At 62.3% G+C, this 21,964-nt stretch overlaps 1 protein-coding gene and 1 long non-coding RNA gene across 2 annotated transcripts in view; one reads left to right on the top strand and one right to left on the bottom strand.

Moving 5' to 3' along the window:
• Window positions 1-1,250, bottom strand: part of BCOR (BCL6 corepressor) — an 82,398-nt gene extending 81,148 nt beyond the window's left edge. Inside the window, exon 1 of the mRNA XM_068179744.1 lies at window positions 1,018-1,250. The gene's annotated coding sequence lies outside the window, so the exon portion shown is untranslated. The remainder of the gene's footprint in view (window positions 1-1,017) is intronic.
• Window positions 1,251-2,152: 902 nt separating this feature from the next.
• On the top strand, window positions 2,153-3,488 carry LOC137468242 (uncharacterized). Its single transcript, XR_010995824.1, has 2 exons — window positions 2,153-2,416; window positions 3,455-3,488. It is a non-coding gene; the product is annotated as an uncharacterized lncRNA (long non-coding RNA).
• Window positions 3,489-21,964: the final 18,476 nt, after the last annotated feature.

Raw genomic sequence — 21,964 nt, 5'->3', positions numbered from 1 at the left:
GTCGGCGCAGCAGGGCTCCGGTGGCACCCCGGACTCCGGCCTTTGTCTCCCCGGGTACCGGCCGCCCACACCGGCTCCACCTGGGAGAGACTCCCGCGGCAGTCGGCCTGGAAATAATGACTCGAGCTGGCGATAACCTCGTCTTGCACACACGCACACCGGCTCGTCTCTGGCTGGGGCGGGGGGGAGGAAAGTAATGATGGAAAAAAATAAAGTGTGGGCTCGCCTCACGCCGAGCCGCTCGCAGGCGCCCGCGTATGATGTGGCAGTCCCCGGTGTCCCCGGGGAAGGCAGCCCCCGAGGTGCCAGGGGGCTCCGGAGCGCACGCTCCCGGCCGTCGGGAGCAGGGGAGGGCAGCAGCTGGAAAGTAGCGCCTTGGCTAGCGGAGTCATCCCCTGCTCCTCTTTCCGGGATGGCCGGTGGAGGGGGGCACCGCGGCTGCCGAGGGACACACGCCCCTCAAGCCCCCGCGTGGGGACACTGTCACGGTCACCCCCCGTGGGTGTTGCGGGACGGGGGACGGGGCTCCGGAGGGCAGGTCCTAGCCCCAGCCCCTCGGTTCCTGCGGCGGGAAAGGGGAGCCGGGAGGCGGGCGAGCCTGCAGAAGTGCCAGCCGGGCGCTGGCAGCGGGGGGCCGGGGCACTGCTGCCCGCGGCGGCAGCCCGGGACTCCCCGGCGCTTTGCCCAGAGTCACTTCCCGGGAGAGCCGCCAGCCACTCCGGGCCACGAAGCCGAAATCCCCAAGACAAAAGATTCGACGCCAAGACCCCTCCTGGCAAAGTCGCAGCGTGCCGAAAGTATTTCACCAGGGAGTTTTCCCCCTCCCCCGGCGGAGCACCGCGCCGGGCCGAGCCGAGCCGTGGCAGCGGGGCCGCAGGCGCTTGCGGGAGGGGGAGCGAGCAGGGGAGGGCGGCGGGGCTGCTGTGTGGGGGACGGTCGGGAACATCCCCCGGGAGAGGTGAGGGGGGAGTGGAGCCGTGATTTAAAGGAACTCCCGCGAAAGGGAGCGACACAGACCTGCGGCCGTCCACCGAATCCAATCTGCCGTGCTGTGGGTGCGAAGAGGCGCTGTCAGGGGCTATTTATCTCTCGCCGGAGCGGCGGCTCCGGTCCCCGCATCGCCCGCCGGTAACAATGGCAGCGGCCGGCGGCTTTCCACGCGCCTGGGCGGCGGAATGGATGGCGGAAGATGCCGCCGCGCTCCGCTCACACGGGCTCGTTCATGCATCCCTCTTGGCCAGAGCCTCTCGCTACTGCCGCTCCGCCGAGAGCTCTGGCCCGCTCCCCCACCCCCCCTGCTCCTCCACCCACCCCTCACAGCCCGCCCTTCCCCAATTTTCCATTTTCAGGACTTTGGCACGGAGCCAGACATGTCAGGAGGGGATGAAACTTGACACAGAGATCTCAACCCAGAGCGATTTCCTCCTCCCCCCCCCCCCCACCCCGCGCCTTCCCACCTCCCCCACCCCCGTCCCCAGCCCCTAAGTTAACTTGAAGATAGTTTGGCCATATTTCAGTTTGAAAAGAAGGGGAAATTGCAGGTCACTGGTGCATGGTCGGGCCGGGTGCATTTTTTTAATTTAAAACGGTAGACATCGAGGCCTGAAAAGCATCTGCAAGCCCGTGCACTTTAACTGCTCCTCCCGGCCGCGGCACGGTTAACCCCTGTGTGCCTCGGCCGCCTGCCCAGCTCCGCCGGCGTCCCCTGCCCGGAGGGACTTGGGACCCGCTCGGGCAGCGAGCCCGGCGCGGAGCTGCGGAGGGCGGCCGAGGCGGCGGAGCAGAGCGCTTCGCTAGCCATCCCCCCCCGCCCCCTTCGCCACCAAACGTCGGGGCTGGGTCGTACCCGCCGGCAGGATGAGGCCCCCGGCGCGGAAGAGCGGCCAAGCGACAAGGAGCTCTCTGAAGGGGTCCCCCCGCCGCTCCCCGCTCCCTCCGCCTACGTCTCCGCCCTCGGGCGGACGAGGCAGCGCTCCCCGCGGTGCCCCCGCAGCGCCCGCGGGGCAGCGCCGGGGCCCCGGGCGACGGGAGGGATGCTCGGCTGCTCCTTTCGCCCTCAGCCGGCCCCCTCGGTCCGGGACACACCGGAGGGCTTCCCTCACCCCTGGCCAGCTGGGCATGCTGATAAGGGCGAGGGATAAGGGGGGGTTGGAGGGTGGGGAGGGGGACGGACCCGGAATGAGGGAGGGAAAACTCCCGAAACGAGCCGAGCAGGGAGCGGAGCCCGAGCTAACTCCGGGGAGGATGCCTCAGCACTTTCTCTATTATGCATTTCCAGCACAAGGAAAGCTAATTCCTCCGCTGAGGGCCTCAATCAGGCATTTATTTGACACTCATGATGCATGAACGGCTAAACACTAGTCTAAGCGGAGGATCAGCCGCTAGTTTATAGCTCGCGAGGTTTTTTTTGATGCAGGTGAATTATGTTGATCTCTGAACGCCTGTATTCCTGGTGGCGGCCGGGGAGGGGGTGGGGGGGGGAGAAGGGGAGGAGAGAAAAAGAAAACAAGAAGAGGGGGAGTGCGGGGGAGATGAACTTCTTCAAGCTCCTCTACTGCACACCCGGGAAACATTTTGGCCGGGAGTTTTGGCTGGCACCCCTCCTCACGGCCCTCTCCTGACCCCCAGTCTTCCCCTGCTGTTCCCGCTCACCCCTCCACGCTGCATGCTGGCCCGGCTGAGCCCCTCAGACATTGCGGCCGGGCCGGGCCGCTCTGCGGGGCTCCCCACGCCGCGGCGGGGAAACGCTCCCCCGGGAAACGGAGAAGTAGCGTGGAGTGGGGAGCGTCACGGAGACAGCATGGAGGGGGGAGAAGAGGAGGAGGAGGAGGAGGAGGAGGAGGAGGGGAGAAACCATATGGAGCAGGAGGGAGGGAGGCGACACGGAACGAGCGAGCCGGGAGAGCAGGGGAAGCAGTGGGAAGCCGGGTGGCCGCTCCGGCCCAGGGCGCTCGGGCGGGCGGGGGCAGCCCCCGAGGGGCCTGCGGGGGCTGGGGGACTCGGCGGAGCGTCGGCCAGGCCCTGCTGCCCTCCCTCCCTCCCTCAAGGCTGCACTTTCTCTCCAGCTCCCCCACACTCTCCCGGGCACTGCCCTTTATAATTTATTTTTAATTTTTTTTCCTCCTGCTGGCCTCTTTCCAACTGTTGTTCCAGGACCGAAAAAAAAATAACAATTAAGTAGGAGTCATGTCTTGTGACGTGCACAATCTCTTCTAACGCCTGAGTTCAATTTTACACAACATTTAATACAAATATTAAAAATCAATAAATCAGGGAGGTTGTTAATGAAATGTTACAGTGAGTGTGTGTCACCAGATAGATTTTGGTGGGAAACGTCTGATTTAGCAAAAGCTGAATGCAGTTGTATTATTTATCCTTCTGCTAAAAACAAAAGATAAAGGTGTTCATTAAATCATATCAAATCGAATTAAACTCTATTGGCGGGTCTCTCCAGCAGAACAGAAGTATGAAAAACAGGGGTTGGAAAATGAATCTCAATGCATCTCTTGACAACGGAACAGGAATCGGAACGCATTAAAAATAAATCAGAGCGCTGCTGTAGGTCACAACAGAAGGATTCGACTGTAGTGGAATAATGGGACGAGAGACAGAAAGGCAGAGACTACCCTGCAGGTACACCCTGGCACTAGAAGGGGAAGCCGGATTTTTTAAACGATAGGTCACACCAGGTCTGTAAGAAACAGTCTTTACCCCATTCACGCTGTTTCTTCATGTCCCCTTTCCCTGGCTGTCGGGACTGCAGTGCTCCCCAGCTCCTCGGCATGCTGCCAACTCAGCATTTTGCAGGCTGGTGGCTTTGCCTGTCGCCACCCGCCCCCTCCTCCGGGCCTTTGCACCTCTCCCTTTTCTCCACCCTGGCCGGTCCCCGCTCTCCCTGGCTCGAATCTGCCGTGCTTTAGCCCGGCCTATGGCACTATTCAGCTATTCCCCGTGACCCGTCTCAGCGCTTGCAGGAGTCCTTGGGAGCCGTCTGCAGAGCGATCTGCCAAAAAACTGGCAGCTGCCCGGGCGGTGAGGAGCGGGAGCGCCGCTGACAGCGGCCGCCGCCCTGCCCGGCCCCCGTCCCGGTCGCAGCCCCCGTTGTCTCCAGCTCCGAGGACAGAACCGGCAGAGATTCTCCCCTCTGCCGTGATGTGGCTGAGAGATGATGGTGGCCTTGTAGCACCCCTGGGAGCCCAGGCCGCGGCTCCGAGGAAACTCGAGGGGCGCGGTTCGCTCCCGTTCTTCCTCCCGGCGTACCGAGGCCCCAGCTCGGGCCGTGCTGCGGTGGGAACCATGGCAGCGACAAGAGGTCGTCTCATGCCACTGCCATGCCAGGAAAGAAAGGTCTGTGACCGACGGGACGAGTGTTGCCGACCTCTTCTCGAGCTCTCGTCCAGCTTCCCCAGGCTTGGACTTTGCTCCCGGCTCTCCTGACACAGCTCCTTTCGTGCTCCTCTACTGAGGGCAGGCAGAGTCCCTTCCTCACCCGAGAGCGTTGGGGCTTTTCTGGTCCTGTTAGCAACTGGATGCAAAAGTGATGTCCCCTCCCAGCCCTCCGCGAGCAGAGGGTCTGCACAGCCCCTGCTCAGGCAGGGACCGCCTCTCCTCCCGTGTGGGCCTGCGGCGTCCGACGCTGCAGAAAGGCTTGGGAAGAGCGATCGGAGGAGCGGACCCCCGCCCCCCCCACTCCCTGCCCGGGCTCGTTCCTCGAGGAAGATGTGAAGGCCAGTCGGGGGTCAGTGCCACTGGAGAAGCTGCGGGATCAGCCCTGCCGCCTGCAGAGCCGGGAGCGAGCGAGGCGGCGGCGGGAGGCAGCGGGGAGGCTGATGCGCGGCAGCCGAGAGTGCTCGGCACCGAGCCCGGAACGCGCCGCGAGAGCGGGAGCGCGGCGCCCCCGCGGTGCGGCCAGCGGGGCCGACACGGCCGAGCCCCGGCGATGGAGGGAGCGGGAACCCCCGGGCATGGCTGCAAACCCTCCGGCAGACGCCGGTTCACGATCGGGAGGCTCCACTCGCGCTCCCTCCACCTCTCCCTTCCTGCCTCCCCGGGGCCGGCCGTGCCGCACAGCAGCGGTTAGGCGTGCAGCACCGCCGGAACGCGATAAACAAGGGTGGCCATCTGCCCTCCGCCCGCTGCCAGCCCGCCGGCACTGCGCCTGGCAGCGCACGGGGGTTGCTTGCCCCGGCCTCGCTCCTGTCCCGGGGCCGCGGGGCCGAGGTGAGGGGTCAGGGTGCCGGAGATGCTCTCCGCGGCCGCTCCGTACGCGGCTGCTCACTCGCCCCGCGGGCCATGCCGCGGGCTCATCTCGCCGGGAGCGCAACTTCTGCTCCGACCTGAAGTTGCAGCTCCTCTGTTTGTTTATTTCCCCGGCCGCGGTGGCCGGCTGCCAAGCACGCCGACCTTGCCTATTAAAAACCCATTTCTCTTGCCCTGCGCGGAGCAGCAGTTTGCTCGCCGCGCTCTGTTTTTTCGTTAAAATAAAGCGCTGCAAAGTCTGCTCGGGGGTGCCGGGGGAGGCTGGTAAAGTGGGGGGAGGAGGAAGGTGGTGGTGGAGCTCTGCCCGCTTCACGCGTCCCTCCCGGGGCCACCGCGGTCTCCGGGGCGCCTCCCGGCGCAGCCCGCGCCGGCCGCCGCCGTACGCCGGGATCGCGGCGGGGCGGGGTGACCGCCCCGGCTCCCAGGCCAAGCCATTTCCTGCCCTCCGGAGCCGCGGCCCCTCGCCGGCGGCCAAGCAGTAGCTGGGTCTGGCTGAGGGACGGCGGGCATCGGGGCTGGGCGGAGAGGTTGGAAAAATCAACACGCGGCAGCGGTGGCGGAGGGCAGCGGCTGATCCCATTAGCCTCGTCAAGCCGGAGCGGCTGAGCCGGAACAGCGGGGTCACCGCTGCCAGGGGCGCCCCGGGGCGCCGAACGGAGTGGCGGGAGGGCGATGCTGAGTTCCTCCCCTTCTTCCCCCCGTGTCCCTCGGGGTCCCCACGCCCTTATCGGCCGAGACAGCCGAGGAGGGCCGCGGGGGAGTCGTTGCTGCGTACCCACCTCCGGGGGCAGGAGCCCGACAGCTTTGTGCCGCTGGGCTCAGGGGGCCTTTTCTCCTCGCCACTTTGTTCTGCGGCGGCACTGCCCGCCAGAATGCGCTCCGGCCAGCCCGACCCGGCCGGGCCCCGGCTCGCAGCTCCCTCACCCTTGGCACTACCCCTGTGCTCAGGGCCTCCTCCAATACCCGAGGGAGGCCTCTCTTCTCCTCTAGGACGATCTAGAAGTCGTCCAAAGCAAGTTGCTTTTAGAGCAGATACAACAATAAAGTATATTGAAATAAGTCTGCGGTTGGTGAGTTTCCAGCGATACTTAATGGCACTCGCGGTAAACAGTCCCTCTCTGTGCGAGCGGGGAAAATCATCCAGACACAAGCACATTCCACCCTCTTTAGGGCTCCCTGGCTGTTATTATAGTTATTGCATTACTCTGGTGTAAGCCTTTTGTAACTAAGCTTCTATAAAGCCCCGCTTACAAGCACCCTGATTAGAATTTTCCTTGCCAGTAACCAAAGGCCACCCGCTTTCCAGTGCTATACAGAGGGAGCCGTCAACAGCCACCCCTCTGAATGTACGCTTTGTTCCTGGCAACAAGGAAACGAGTGGGCTTCTATTGGGGAGAATGCAACCCTTCTTTTAAATATCACACAGCGAGAGCTGATGGGGTACTGGGCTTCGGAGAGGCTGCGATGGAGGGAGAGAGACACGACGGGGTCACGGGAGCGCGGAGTGGCCGAGCCCTAATGCTACCCACGAAACGGCTGCCACTCAGCCGACGGCCAGAGGATCATCTGGCTGATCCCGGCTCAGGGGCGGGTGGGGACAGAGCCAGGGCCTGGAGGGAGAAGAAAAGGAGAACGTCGGATAATGGTTTCCCAGCAGCACACTCCCCTCTGGCACTCTGTCTTCCAGCTCCCCAAGCAAGGGAAGAGCAGCGGTTTGCAGGCCCGGGGTGGACCCCAGTGCAGGGAACGGTGGTGACCTTCCTAGGAGCTCACCCAACACACCCAGCATCCCCATCCCAAACCCGTCCACCCTCCCCACCAGGGATGTTTGATGCCCTGGGAAAGTAAAGGCCGAGTGAGTGTAGGACATCACCATTTCTGCACACACGGCTTAGCTGCCGGGCACCCCCATTTCCAGGGAAGAAGAATGCCCCGGTGGCGAGGAAGGAGCCCGGCTCACCCGGGGCGCTCCCTGCGTGCAGCTGCGGCCCTGCAGCCGCACCGGCAAGCGAGCAGGAGGTGAGCGGGCAGCCAGCCTCCTCCGGAGGGCTCCGCAGCCAGCCCAGCCATTGTGAGCGCCCGAGAGCCCGTCTCGCCGGGTGTAAGCGATTAACTGTGGTGTGTCCAACACGTATGTTAGTGACATTCCTAAGGAGGTGAGAGCTTGGCGCTCAAAAGGCCGAAAATGCTGGGCTTTCGCTTTCGTTCAGGATGTGTGTAACACAGAGTCTTTTCTCAGCTCGTCTGATTTTAACTTCCTCTAAAGCTCTTTCCCTCTCTTTTATTTCCTTTGCTCGCAGAGCAGCAATGAGAGACCGAGAGGAAACACGCTGCTGCTGTGCAAAATGTGGACCATGTGTGGGAACTATTTACTCAGAGTGCAACTGCAGGCACCAGGCGAGGGGCTGGCAGAACCGGGGGGCGGTGGAGTGAGGCTACGTCTCTCTCATGCTTTACCCCCTCCCCTTGTCTTCCCTAAAGCCAAACCACGTCGCTGTGTGTGTAACGGTGCGTTTTACTGACTTCTCGCTGAGCTTGTGTTGGGGTGCGTTTTTTTGGTTTTTTTTTTTTTTTTTTTTTTTTTTCTTTTTTTTCTTTTTTTTTTTTCAGTCTAAGGTTTACACGGTCTGCTTTTGTGCCTCACCCACCTCAAGCCTCAAGCAAAGGGTTAAATCTTTGGAGCTCTGCAAGGAACCAGAGTTAAAAAAAAAAAAAAAAGGAAACAAAAAAAGAAATAAAAAGGCGGGGGGGGGGGAAGAAGTAAAAGCGTAAAGAAGCGGGCAGAGAGGGCTGCACGGTCCCCTGATCGTCCTTTTGACGGCTGAAAAATAATAAAAATCATTAATAATAATCCCTAGCCTTTTTTTTTCTATTTGGCTGTACCAGGAAGTGCCTCTGGCCTTGAAACTCCCTATTACTTCTCTTCCCCCAACCCCCGTCCTTTCCTTGAGAAGTGAGAAGAAAAAGGTCTGCAGCTGACAAATATTATCCATCCTTTTCATCGATCGGAGCATATACAGATGTGATAGCTTGATGTACACTGCAAACCGGCTGATCCATCGCTTTCTCCCTCTCTGGCTGGCTCTGGTTCGGCCTCCTCCTCCTCCCCCTTTGTTCTTCCCCCCCCACCCCCCCTTTCCCTCTCTTTAAATAGATTTCAAGGCGCTGCCTGTTGGAGAGCAGCTCTCCAGAGAGAGCGAGCTATTGCTTTCCTGCCGATAGCCTCCCCCCTTCTCCAGTTTCCAAACAGAAAACAATCCCCGGCCCGAGGAACCTGTGCTGGGCCTGGCGGAAGGAGTTAAACTAGCAGCGAAGAGCGACATAAGGAGGCAGCTCGCTGCACCATGGCTTTCGAGTCCTGTGTAAAAAAAAAAAAAAAAAAAAGAAAAAAATTAAACTAAATAAAAATGAAATAAAAATAAATAATAAACAAATAAAAATACATTTCGTGGGTCCTCGTCTTGCACCATCACGAGGACAAGACACAGTTTATCCGGGGCATTGCCCGACCTGGTCCTGGCGGAGGTGCCCCGAGCCCCAGGCTGACCCAGGCGGGCGCGGCGCGGCTCGGAGCGGGCGGGCGCCTGGAACGCGGCTGGCGGTGCGAAGCGAAAGGGTTAAGCCTCCCCTCCACCGCCCTCCTCTCTCGCCAGAGAATAAGCGTTCGCACGAAGCGTTTCTGAGGAGGCAGGCTGCGAGCAGGCCTTTCGCAGGGGATCCATGGCTACCTCGGTGCTTGTCACCGAAACGCTGACCCTCTCCTGGTGCCCTGTGCTGCCAGTGCGGGTCGCTACCAGGCACTCGCAATCAGTTTTTCGAAAGGTTAGCCAAGGTCTCCGGTACTCGCAGACGGGAGGCATTACGAAACTGCCTTTGTATCTGCAGGAACTTACATAAAAAACAGGCGAGAAGGAGGCGAGGGAGAGAGAGCATCTCTCTCCAGGCGGGGAGCGAGCCCGGGGGGGCTGGGGGTTCTCCCCAGCGGGTGTGGGGATCCCCTCGTACATCTCTCTCCGCCAGGGCACTGCGCCGCCCAGCAGGCAGCTCGCCCGCGGAAGAGCCGAGGTAGCCCTCTTCGCCAGCCCCCCACGACCTGCCCGGTGCTCGTCCGGTGCCGGGGAGAACCAGCCGACAGCGGGGCTGCCGCGGCGAAAATGGAGTGGGAGGAGGGAAAAGTGCTATCCGGAGAGCTGTTGTGACAGATGCTAAGCTTTGCCCTACGCGTGCTGGTGAGAGAAGGAGTTAAAAGCAAGCTGCTTTTTCGATCGAGCTGCTTCCCCGAGCGTCGGAAGGAGCGGCTTGCTAGAAAGCCGTCCATCAGCAACCAGTCCAACCTGCCCGTGATAATATGCGATCAACACCAAATCACCCCCGCTAGGCACGATCCATCATCGCTACGATGCAATGGGCCCTTGTATGGATGTGTCTACACGGGGGGCGGGCGGGGAGAAGAAGGGGAGGGAGCGGAAAAGAGAGAGGGAGAGCGTGTGTGGATGTGTGTGCGAGGGGGGGACCGCATCATTCACCGGAATGGGAATCGCCGCCTCCCCCGGTTCTCGGCGAACGGAGCTGCCCGAGCCAGCGGAGCCGAAACTTGCTGGGCCGGGGCTGAGCGCGGAGCCTGGCACACGGCCCCGCCGCCGCCTCCGACTGACATCAGCCTCCCCTCCCCCTCCTCGCTCCTCCTGGGCAAGCTTGACTGGCGTAAAATTAATAATTAATAGGGTGAAATTGATTAAAGGGCTGGGCGCGAGATGGGGGCGCTCGGAGAGCCCTTCCCCTACCCGTTCGCTCCGCATCCGCCTCCCCGCCGGCAGCGGCCCGGGAGCGGGGACTGGCCGCCGCCGACGAGCCAGGGGAGCTCTGGGGCAGCTCAACCCGAGCAGGAAGGAAAAGGGCGGCGGGGACCGGGGAGGAGGAGGAAGGCGGCGGCTGCAGCAGCCAACCCCGCTGGGTGGCTGGCTGTAACCGAGATCGGCCGCACGGGCAGCGGCGGCGGCAGGCGGGGGCTGGCCCGGCTCAGCGCAGCTGGGTGTGTGTGTGAGTGTGTGTGTGTGTGTCTGTGTGTACAAAGCCGGGTCCCGGGAGCTGCCCGAGGGCGGTGCTCGGCAGCACAAGGCCAAACCCCCCGGGCCCCCCCGCTTCTCCCCCACCGTGATCAGTCTCTGCCACTGAGGGAGTGGGGAACCGCAGGGGACGCGGCCGGGCCAACGCACGCCTCAGCCTCCAGCCCCGCGGAGGTGGGAAAGGGTTAAACGTTGGAGGGAGACGGGGAGGAGGACGGGGGATGGGGAGCGAGGGAAGGGGGGCCGCCAAGCACAGCGCTGAGCGCAGGGAAACCACAGCGCACCTGGGCTCGGCTCGGGAGCCGGAACGAGCCGCCGCCTCCTCCTCCCTCTTTCCCTCCCTCCCGCCCTTCCTCCAGCTCGGTGCCTGCTTGGCCCATATCGCGGCTCTATCTCTGCAGCAGCGGGAGCTCAGCTCCTCTGTTTCTATCAGCTGCTCCCTCTAACCCCAGTGACCCAGATAAGAGTGGCGGCCTCCCCCCACACCCCCGGCCGCAAGCGCGCCGGGGGCCCCGGTCCTGCTTCTCACCGGCCCTCCCTGCCCTCCGCGCCGCTTCGCGCTGCCTCCCTGCGGGGCCGCCCCCGGCCGGCAGCCTCAGCCCCAGCGCATTCCTCCCGGCCCCGTGGCTCCGGCCCCGACCTCCGCGGGAGACAGCAAACCTGGCCCCGCGCCCGCCCCCTCCCTGGGCTCTTTCCCTCCCGGTTGGGGAGGGCGGCGCTGCTCCCCGGTGCCCCCCTCGGACAGCTTGGGGTTATTGTTTGCCTGCGCTGCGTCAGCCCGCCGTCAAAATAATAATTAAAGGCAAAACAAACACCCCGATCCGGTCTTTCCTGGACACGCGGGTCGGAGCCACCGCAGCCCAAGTGTTGTTATTCCCGGGCTGGAAATAGCCCTGGCTCCGCCCTGGACAATCGCCTGTCAGAGGCCTCTTCTCTCCCCTCCCTGGAGGCCCTTCCCTGCCCTGCTTTATTTACTTTTGAAGTGTCTGGATTGATGGAGAACTGCGAACAGCACTTTCTTCCCCCGGCTCCCTCCTGCACCAGGGCTCCGCCGGAGCCTCTTACCGCACCCGGCGCTCCGCGCCAGCATGACCCAAGATAACCCGGCCCCGGAGAGGCCAGGGCGATCGGGGGAGGGCGCTTAACCAAACCAAGCCAAACAGATCGATCCGTCCCCAGCCGAAGCCCAGGGCGGTAGTGGGGGGTACCGGGGCACCCCTCGCAGCAGTTCCCGGACGGGCGGGGCTGAGCTGCCGTCCCAGAGTAGCCCATCCGCCCAGCACGCCCGCCGGGGAGGGAGGGCGGAAGGGAGATCGCGGCAGGGCCCGTAACGACACAAGGGATAAACACCAAAGTTATCACCAGCCGTGACCAAAATAAATGCCTGTGATAAAAAAGCACTGACAGGATGATCCATTACGCGGGTGTCACTGCCTACAACGAGGTTCAATCAGATACGCCGGTTGCCGTGGACAACGGGGGAAGCGGCGGTACCGGGCTGACGACTTTTCTGGAGAGGCGGGTGGTGGTTGCCATCAGGGAGGTGACACGGCGCGATCTGCATGAGGGTGGCCCGGCATCGCGGGAAGGGACAGACCGCATTTTCCGCGGCCGCCGCTCGCCTTGCGGCCCCTCGGCTCGTCCGGGAGGCAGCCCGGAACCACCGGCACATCCTCAGGGAGAGGAACGTCTTCCCTTACAGGCGGCCCCGCGGATGTGCACACACCCTCCCATCTGGGATGCGGTCGGGTCCCTGCCCGGTTCGTGCCCCCCTCGCCCCCGCTGTTGCAGGGCCGGGAGCGCGGCACGGCGCCCCACGTCCCTCCCGCAGCCCCGCGGTGGAAATCAATGAACGTTTGTTCCGTGCGGCGCGACCCTCTTGCGAGCGGTGCCCTGTTATTAGTGGGGAAAGGGGGAGAGAAGAAAGGCTCTCTGCGGACTCCTGCGCACGTCCTCGCCTCCGGCGGAGCTGCTCGCAGGTGCCGGATCGGGGGCAATGGGGGCCGGGCTGGCTGTCAGCGCCGCCGGGAAGAGCCGTACCCCGGGGCGTCGGGCTAATCGTATGGCAGGCCAGCTCGGCGGTACGCCGCGGCCCCGGGCGGCGCGATTGATGAAGGCTCAGAGGCAGTGGGGATGGGCTAAGGGCCAGTCTCCCTTATGCCACATTCCTCTGGATCGGGCCGGGCCGGAACTTGCCCCATACCGGGGAGGGGACAGCGAGAACAAGGTCCTCGGGGCCTGGGGAAGACCAGCCCTTCTCCCCCCGCCCTCCACAGGAGCGAGCAGCCTTTGGGAACGGCCGTGCCCCAGGTGGGGCATGCCAGGGAACAGGGGACGATGCCTCTCCACGCCCGCGGGAGGAGCGATGCCAGGGCCCTCCCAGCCGGTGCCACGGTGCGTGACACGCCAGCCCCGTGCCTCTCCGGGGTGAGAAACTTCCTGGCTGCTAGCGACGGGTGGCTGCGCCGCTGCAACGCATCTTTCGGTCCCGAGATTCCCCCCCCGCCCAGCGTAAACGCATCCCCCCCGCCCCCGCTGCCCCCTTCCCGTCGCCCCCTTCCCGTCACGATTTAATGCTTTTCATGTTCTTCGGCAACTGCGTTTCCGCAGAGAAACCCCGGCGCGCTCGCAGCTCGGCTGCTCAGCTGTATTGTGGCGAGCTCAGGCACAGCCGGAGTGAATCCATTACGCCTCGATCCTACAATACAGGTTTATGCGGATACCCTCTGATTTACATTTAAAACAGTGCACGGGCATTGTCTGCTAGCCTGAAAAAAAAAAAAAAAAAAAAAAAAAAAAACAACACAGCCCCGTAACTTCAAATGACCTTCAAAGCGATGCAATTAACTATCGTAATTATCAGTACACGCCTTTTAGAAAAAGACACAGGTGCTCGCCTCGGTACTGTTCCACCTGGTTAAGCAGCCTCGTCCTACCAGGGAATGCCCCCGTCTCCCCCCTCCCCCGCTCTGGAGTCCCCAAATCTGGGACTCGCTCCGCCGTTCCTACATGTCGAAACCTCCCTTCACCCTCCCTTCCCCCGCCCGCCGCCTGGGCTGAGGGACAGCTTGCTCAGCGCAGCGAGGCTTTGTCACACCGCCACACACACACCACCACCACGTCGCTGGCTGGTGCCGGCGGCGGGCGGCGTGGTCGCTTTCCCGGCTCCCACAAAGCGCTCCCCTCCCGCCGGCCCCCGGACCGCAGGCCACGCAGAGCCGAAATTTAGGTTAATAGGATGGGCTTTGATCCGTGGTCCCCTTCGCCCGCCCCTCACCCCGAACGACATCGATCCGCTGCATTTACTCCCGCGCCGATCGGCCCCCGGCGCTCCCGCAGTCACTCTCTGCGCCACCGGAGAGAATAAATAGATATTCCCGAAACACCCAGCCGGTGGTGGCCCCGGTCCTGCCTGCCACGGCCTCTCGCACGAGTGGCAGAGCGCCGGCGGCTGAACGTGCAGTGTCATGATGGCTCCCTACGGCCCGCGGGCAGTCCCGGGGGCGATACCGGGAGCGGCGGGGACAGGGGCAGCTCCGGGGGGGGCTGCCGGTCCCGCAGGAACCGCCACCCCCCCTCCCCTTCGCCCCTCTTTTGCACACACGCACACACAAAATAAATAAATAACGAGGCGGCTGGAGCCATCTGGGGTTGGATGGCTTCTCATCTCATTACAGAGCATTAGGAGAAACAGGCAAATATACAGCTATTAAAATTAATCGCCTCGCGCTGTCAGCTGAACATAATGGAAATTATTTATAGGCTGCCTACGATGCCTTTCTCGTCACGGAGGCTTGGTGCGGAGAGACGCACTCGCGGCTCCCAGCACAGAGAGGCGTACGGGGCCGTGCGGAGGTCGCCAGGCTCGACTCGGCCCCGACCAGCGAAGTTCGGGAGGTCAGGGCGGGGAGGAAGAGGGAAAGGGGAAGGGAAAGCCAGCGGCAGAGGCGCTGCGCTGAGCGAGTTAGGGTGGCTTGTTTTCAGGTGGTTGCAGGGGAACGGTGGAGACGCAAAAAGGCAAACTGCGGTGCTGGGGGGCTCCCCGGGCTGCTCTAGCGGAGCGTGCCCGGGGCGGTGAGGGGCAGGGTCCGGGTCAGCGAGGGGGCTCTTCCAGAAGGAAATCTCCTCTGCAAACAGCACATAGTGCTTAGCAGGCACCGTGCGATGCGGCGAGGGCACGCCGCGGGAGGAGGCGATGCGCTTCCCGAGCGATCTGCCTGCAGATCTCTCCTACCAGAGGAAATGTTAATTGTCAGCCCTTCCGCTTCAGCCTCTGGAGCGGGCTCTCGGAGCTGTTTGCTTATGCTCCCGGGGAGATGGGGGTCTCTTCCGCTCCGGGAAAAAACCCTAACCCAAATCGACTACGCTGAGGAGAGCTGGCCTGTTTTTCCGACTGAGAAAGAGAATGTATTTGGGAAGCAAGGGGAAACACTGCCCATGCATTTCCCCGCTCCGTCCGGGGCCGTTTTGGCCAAGACAGCCACCCCCGGCTCGGCCGGGGCGAGCCGCCTCCTCCCCACGCAGCTGTGGGGCTCATCTCTGTGCTGTGCCCATGTGAGGACTGAGAGCCTCTGCAGGGGCCGGAGGAGGCAAAGTACGGCTTGCCACGGGAGCGGTAGCCGCTGGGGCAGCCCGGGTGGCACCTGCAGGGTCGGAAGGAAGGTGCGAGAAAGGCCGAGTGAGAGGCTGGAAGCGCATCTTCGCCAGGCTTGAGAGGTTAATAAATACACCCGTCCCCTCTTCCCAGCCCGCCCGAGGCTAAGACTCACAGCTCAGCGGGTAATTGACAGTCTCAATCCAAAATTGAAACATGTGTTAACAACAACGCCACGCATCCTAGGAGCTACCCGGGAGATCGCCACCTCACGGTCTTTATATATTATTTGAATCCACCGGAGGAAAGTGTCACGAGATTTTCAGAGCACGTTTCACCCCTACCTGTAAATCAGCTCTTACCACTGCTGGCTGCTCAGACAGAGCCAGCCTCTGCTCTATAGCGCAGGAGGAGAGTCATTGCTCCCTCGCAGCGCTGCTTCCGTGCCGCCTCCATGCGGAGCCCGCCGGCACCCCCCGCCCCCCCGGGGGTGAGCCCAGCGGCGGGGCAGCGCTCACCAGCCCGTGTCCGTGAGCGGGCGAGGACGAGCGGATCCGAGACCCGGACACGGCCAGGGCTACGCGGCTACTCGGCGTTCCCTTTCCCCTCCCTGCCAGAGCAAGCAGGACCGGTGTCCGCGTCCCACCCTTCCTCCAACCAACCCTTTCGGCGAGAGTCACACCGCCGCAAGTGGGAACAGCCGCCCGTACTGGCGCAGCATCTTTCCTAGGCAGCTGCTCGTGTTTCTGGGATCCAGTGGAGCAGGAGTAGGAGCAGATTTCCGCGCCGAACTGAGGGCCTTGCTCTCGTCAGCGCTTCAACGGCCACAGCGGGGTTGCCTACTCCCTGTGGTGTAAGTAAGCTGGGATTCCCTCCTCCCGAAACCCCTCTAAGGGCTTATGTTGTCCCTGGCAGGAGGGATCGGGCCGGGCCGGGGCAGGAAAACACAAACTTGTGTCGAAGTGGTTGGACGTGCAGCGGCAGGACTGGACTGGCAGGGCTCCCCGGGACGGGCAGGTCTCCAGGGCCTCCCACCGCCAGTTCCATCCCTTCCCACCGCCAGTTCTATCCCTTCCCACCGCCAGTTCCATCCCTTCCCCCCGCTATTGCCATCGTCCCCTTTTCACACCGGGAGCCCGAGTGAGGATTAGCGTCCTCCTCCGGGGAGGCGGCAGCAGCTCCCGCTGCCCTTGCGGCCCGGGCCCGCTCACGAAAGCCGGTGCCTGCGAGCTCTGCGCGGAGGTCACGACCAGCGGAGCAGGCAGATGGAAAATCCCAGTTCCTGCCGCACATAAACAAGGTGGGGACGGGCAGAACGGCCCTCAGCGCTGAGCGGGAGGGGAGGGGCGTGGGGTCCCTCCTCCATGGCCCGCTGCCCGCCCAGCCACGGCTCTTGCCCCGGGAGCTCCCTCCTCCGGCGGGCGCCGGCCGCGCTTCGCTGCGGCGGATGGGCCCGGGGGCTCCGTCCTGCGAAGGGACGGGACCACCGGTGGCAAATAGACTCCGCGGGCGCTCTCGGCAGTGGGGGCCGCCCGGGCAGGGCGCGGGCAGGGCGCCAGCGCGGCAGCGGAGCAGTTTCTGCCCGGCTTCCTCGGCCCCGCAGCGCGTCCGCCCCCCGAGCGGCTCGGCAGCTCTCGCCCACGCGTGCACTCACACGGTCGCACGCTGAGTCACACGGGCACGCCGCCTCTCGTACACCGTGTCACGCATACCCTCCGTGTGGCACACACAGTGCCGCTTCTCGATCGTGCCGTGTCACGCACACGTTCCGTGTCACACTCACGTTCCGTGTCACACGCACATTTATTCCCACGCACACTCGATGGCCCTCTCGCACGGGCACTGCATCCTCCGGGGGAAGCACGGCAGCTCTCACACATTTGCTGCATCCCTCCGCTGGGACACACGCCGAGGACCTCTCACGTTCCCCTTCTCACACCCGGGCTGTCACACAGCCACACACACTCCCGCTGACCCGCACACGCCATCGCACAAGCGCAGGGTTTCCCACGCAGGCACACGCGCGCCGCCTCCCTCGCAGCGCGCTCCCGCTCCCCACGCACATCGTCTCGCAGGCACTCGCCGCCTCAAGAGTTCCACACACACGGAGCCGCCCGCCGTCCCCGGCTGCTCTCCGGGCTCGTCACCACCCGCACACGCCCGACCCCCCCTCCCCCCCTCCACACCCCCGCACACACACACGGGGCCCCCGCCGCTCACGGCCGCTGGGAGCGGTCCCAGCGCCGCGCCCGGGCGGCCGCGTGTGTGCGCTTGCGGGAAACCCGAGGACCTTCCCTGCGGCCTCTTTGGCAGCGCTCCGCCGCCACCGCCGGGCCAGCTGCACGGCCCCGGTCCGGAACAGCTTGTGTTTGTTCCCACCAGACGGCCGGGCGGGCGGGGGGAGGAAGGGTCACCAGGTCCCGCACCGCGCAGCCCGGGGCTCCTCTCCCCGCAGTGCCCCCCGCCCTGGGCTCTACGGGGCAGCGGCGCAGCCTCCACCTGTCGCCGGGCATCCCCAGACCGGGGAAACCCCCACTCCTCTTCAAACTTCGCTGCCACGCTTTATCCGCCCGTCCCCCATTCTCCATCCCAGGCTGATGCTGAGGCTGCGGCCCGGCCCCCGGGGGGGTGGCCCCGGCGGAGGCAGCGCCGTGCGCTCGGCGGCTGCGATGTGCGTGCTGCCAGAGCCAGCCGGGGAAAGGCCAACGGCGCCCGAGGCGCGGGCAGAGGTAGCGGCTGATCTCTTGGCAGATCCAAGAGCGATTTGGCCGCCACAGCCGGGAGGCCGGCCCGGATTATTCATCATGGGCGGACGAACACAATCCCTCCCCCCATCCCTGTCAGCCCTGGATATTTTGTCCCGGCCGCGCAAACAATATTTAACTTGTATCCTCTTCCTTGGAGGCACCGGGAAGCCGGCGGCTGCCAGGAACAGGCTCCTGTGCAGCGCACGGCAGCGGGATCCTGTTTCCCTCGCAGCCAGCGGAGAGCGGCGGTCCCGCGGGAAGCGGGCGCTTTCCGCCCCCGCCCGGCGCACGGGCGCGGTCCCCGGGCCCTGCCAGGCGTCCCCTGAGGGGCTTGGCCACCGCCCGGCTCCGGCCCGCGGGCGGGGGCTCCCGGCGTGCGGCCGCTGCTTTGCAAACCGCACGATCGCGGCCCGAGAGGGCGGCGCGGCGCTGGCAGCCGGCGCTGCCTGCCCGTGCCAAGCCGCGGGCACAGCGGGGCTCGGCGGCCCCGAGCGCTCCGCTCGCCAGCCAAAGCCGAAATGAAAGCCAGCTCCGCAAACGCCCCCGGGCTTTGCTTGGCGCCGGTTTCCCCTTTTCTTCCCCGCAGCCTCTCTCCAGTGGGAGCTGCCAGAGGCGTGGGGGGGTCCCGGGGAACCGAGCTGTCCCTGGGCCCCCCTGTCGATCCCTGTCCCCGCGCGGACTCGGAGCCCAGCCGAGCTTCCCTCGCCCTCTGTTGGAAGCCTCCACGCGGTGCGGGGCCGTGGCGCCGGCGAGGTCCCCCACACTCCCCTAAATCCAACCGAGGGGACGCAGGAAACGTCGCCTCCGCGCTCAGCGGCGAGCAGCGGGGGCGGCACAGCCCGAGCGGGGCCCGGAGGCCTCCTTTCCCTTCCATTCCTCATTCTTCCTTTTTTCCTTCCCTTCCATCACAGTTCCCTTTCCCCTTCCTTTCCTTAGCCTCCTCCCGGGGGGCCACCCCGAGAGCGCACTCTGCCAAGTGCATCGTGCTCTTAAATCAAGCCTGGATATTTAAAGCTTAACTCCCAGTTTATTTTCGTCCAGGACCAAAGGCGCTCGCTACTAATTCGGGAAGGTATTTAAATACCTCCCCCGACCTCTCCTCGGGGTTATGAACGTTTGCTGCTGGAGAATTTCCAAAGGTATTTGGTACCGTCGCCCCGGCTCACCAGGACGCGCGGCGGGAGCCGGGGAGCATTGCCGAGGGCGAGGGGGGATGTGTTTTGAAGGGAGAAGACCTCCTTTCAGCCGGGGAATCGCGGTACTTCACACTCACTTCGTGGTTTATTACTACGGGAGGAATCTGTTTATAGTCAAACCCTATTACCTTGGGCCGTATCGATTTTCCAGCAGTACTCCCCACCGATTTAATTGTTTTTAGGAATGTCAATTGCAGCTCTCATGTTCCTTGAATTCATCAGTGTTCAAATGATAAACCTCATCATCGCTCTAAATCATACAGCAATCTGCTCGTTACCGCTGCCTGTCCACCCCCCGCGCCCCCAGCCCGACCGTCAGTGTCTTAAACTTCACCAGAGCCACAGCACCGCGTTCCCGCCTCTCCCTATCACAACCCCTCCACTCCATCTTTTAAGTTTTACTGTCTTAAAATGAATGCGCTGAAGAAATACACCCCTAAATTAGTCACGGTTCCCGGTTTTGGGTTCTACAGCTAAAAATCCCCATTGCAGCGCAGAGCAGACAAAACCAGAGGGAAAAAAACCCCCAGCAACCAACCAACCAAAAAAATCACTCAAAAAAAAAAAAAAAAAAAAAAGGCACAACCCACACATAGAAGTCATCGAGTCTTTAAAAAATAATTAGGAAGAAAAACAAGCTGAAACTGCGGACAAGGCGCTGGAAACTCCACGCTGGTGCTGCTCGTGGCTGCGCTAATCCCAAAAGGCGAGAGCAGATGGAACCCTTACCCACTGCCCTGCCCGCTGCGTCCACGCCCGGCCACCCGCACACGCGTGGGCAGCTGCGGGGGATCCGCAGCCCCCGCCCGAGATCGCTGGGCTCCGAGCGGCTCCGCGGTTGCCCAAGGGACACCGGAGGGTGTGGAGGGGCAGGCGCAGTGACTCTCCTGCGGCAGGGACGGGGACCCGAGGGTCAATGCGGGGATACTCCCGGGAGGGCGAGCGCAGCCCGCGGTGCCCGCGGGAGACGAGGGTCGCGGACAGACCCCTCGGGAGGGCACGGCTGTGGCTGAGCGCCGCTTTGAGCAGCGATTTCGGCAGCTTTTCCTTCTGCTGCTGCGGCTGCTGGGGAACCACTTTTCCCCGTCATAAGCATGCCCTGCGGGCAAGCTCAGCCCCCTTGGCGGTTTCCCTTCGTGGCAACCTTTACGCGGGCTCTCGGCCCGGTGGTTCCCAGAATTATAGTGAAGTGCCTTTACGGAAAGCAGATTAATTTGCTCTGCAAAGCCAGCCACTATCGCTTGGGGCGGCTGCGGGGGGTTTTTTGCACGGGTGGGAGATGCCAGGCCGGCGGCGAACCCCTACACTGCTCGCAGTTAGAGGGATGGCTTAGCGGGCCGACCCGCGGCTAGGAGGCAGCTTCTCCCCACTGTGACTTTGGGACGTTTAAGGCGACGGCAGCATCCGCCCTGGTGGCAACAGTTACCCTACAAAGTCAGGTCGGACATCCACCCCCAGACTAATCAAACGTGAGGGCCGTTTCCCCCCTCGAAATTTCGGCGCAGCGAGGGGATCCGAGCACAATAAAACATCACCCGCGCTGGCGCCGGGAGAAAGCCCAGGCGGTGACCCTTCGCTCCGCTCAGAAGCCCCCAGGGCAGGACTGATGCCCCGTCCGCCATCCCCTTTGCACGGCCCTCCCCCGCTCCTCCTTGGCGGGGGGATAACGGCGGGGAAAGCCTCGCTCCCGGCAGCCGTGGCCCGCCGGGAAGGCTGCGAACCGCGCGGAGCCGGGAGCGAGCTGAGCCCTGCGGAGCGCCGGGCGCGGGTACCGCGGTGCGCAGGGACGGCTCATCCCGCGCCCCGCCGGGCCCCGAGAGCGGCGGCCGGGGAGAGTCGTGCGGCGGGCATCCATCACCTTCCTCTGCCGTCTCCCGCGGGCAGCCCTCGGCTGCTGTTTATTTTGTTATCAAATCAATTAAGCTGCCGCTCTCGTATAAAACGGGGGCGGGAGGGGAAGGAGGAGGGGGTTTGGAGTAAAACTGTGGCCGCTCCTTTGACATCGTCTCACCAAAGCAAAGAGCTCCTCCTGTTGGAGAAAAGATTTCCTGACGGATGGGAAACCCTCGCAACACGCGAGGGATTTCATTACTTTGAGTAACGTGGCTTTATGCTATGCTATGTAATTGTTTTATTTTATTTTATTTTATTTATTTTATTTTATTTTATTATTATTTTATTTTATTTTATTTTATTTTATTTTATTTTATTTTATTTTATTTTATTTTATTTTTATTTTAATCAATCGGTGGTCTCTGCACCAACAACCGTGCCAGTCACTTGGTTCAAATGCTCTTCTGTGTTCTGCTTCTCAATTGCCATCATGTCTGGCCACTGGTGCCTGGTCAAACACTAACTTCAAAACAGTGGACCCTTCCTGTGTTGTGTGTAATGATCCAGCCCTTGTAACACCAGCATAATATTTGTCACCTAGTGAGTAGCATTGAGCGGATGTAGAATTTTTTGGCTTGATCCAAAGTGTCCCTGAAATCTGTCCCAGTCCCTGGATTGCTGGAAAGGTTTACCTTGGTTTCTAGAGGCCATCAAATCAGCTCTCATGCAGGGTAATCTCTTATCTGTGCTCTACTAAGTTCATGTCCATGATTATATTAAAAGTTTTTAAAACTTATGGTTTCTGTTAAATGAGGTAAGTTGAACTGGAGACCCAGTATAATTACAACTGGTATCTTTTGGGGAATCTCTGGCAGAAAAAGCCAAGCATTTGATGAGCAAAGAGATACTCCCAGAGCCTTGTGATTTGCTGAGAAGCAGCCTCTGAAGGCGGTGTCTGGCTGGAAGCATCGATCTGGCTGCCAGAGGAGAGCACCTGGCCAGCCCATCCTGCAAAGCACAGAATTGCTGGGTTTCAACAGGGGCTTTTGCTCTCTCTGTCTGAAAAAGCTCTGCTCTTTGCCACTCCAGTTGCCAACCATTTAAGACTGTACCCTACTAAATGGTGATGTATCATATTTACTTCTTTATAGCACTACAAAGAGGATCCAGATCTCCCCAGTCACAGAATGCTACGTTCCAAACTTACCTTGTTTAGTTTAAAACCAACTACAATACTCATTGCAGATACTGACATCAGAAGAAAAATGG

The sequence above is a fragment of the Anomalospiza imberbis genome, chromosome 2, assembly GCF_031753505.1.
Source record: "Anomalospiza imberbis isolate Cuckoo-Finch-1a 21T00152 chromosome 2, ASM3175350v1, whole genome shotgun sequence".
Taxonomy (NCBI): domain Eukaryota; kingdom Metazoa; phylum Chordata; class Aves; order Passeriformes; family Viduidae; genus Anomalospiza; species Anomalospiza imberbis.
Note: the sequence above shows the minus strand (reverse complement) of the source record. Positions and strands in the feature narration are given on the sequence as shown.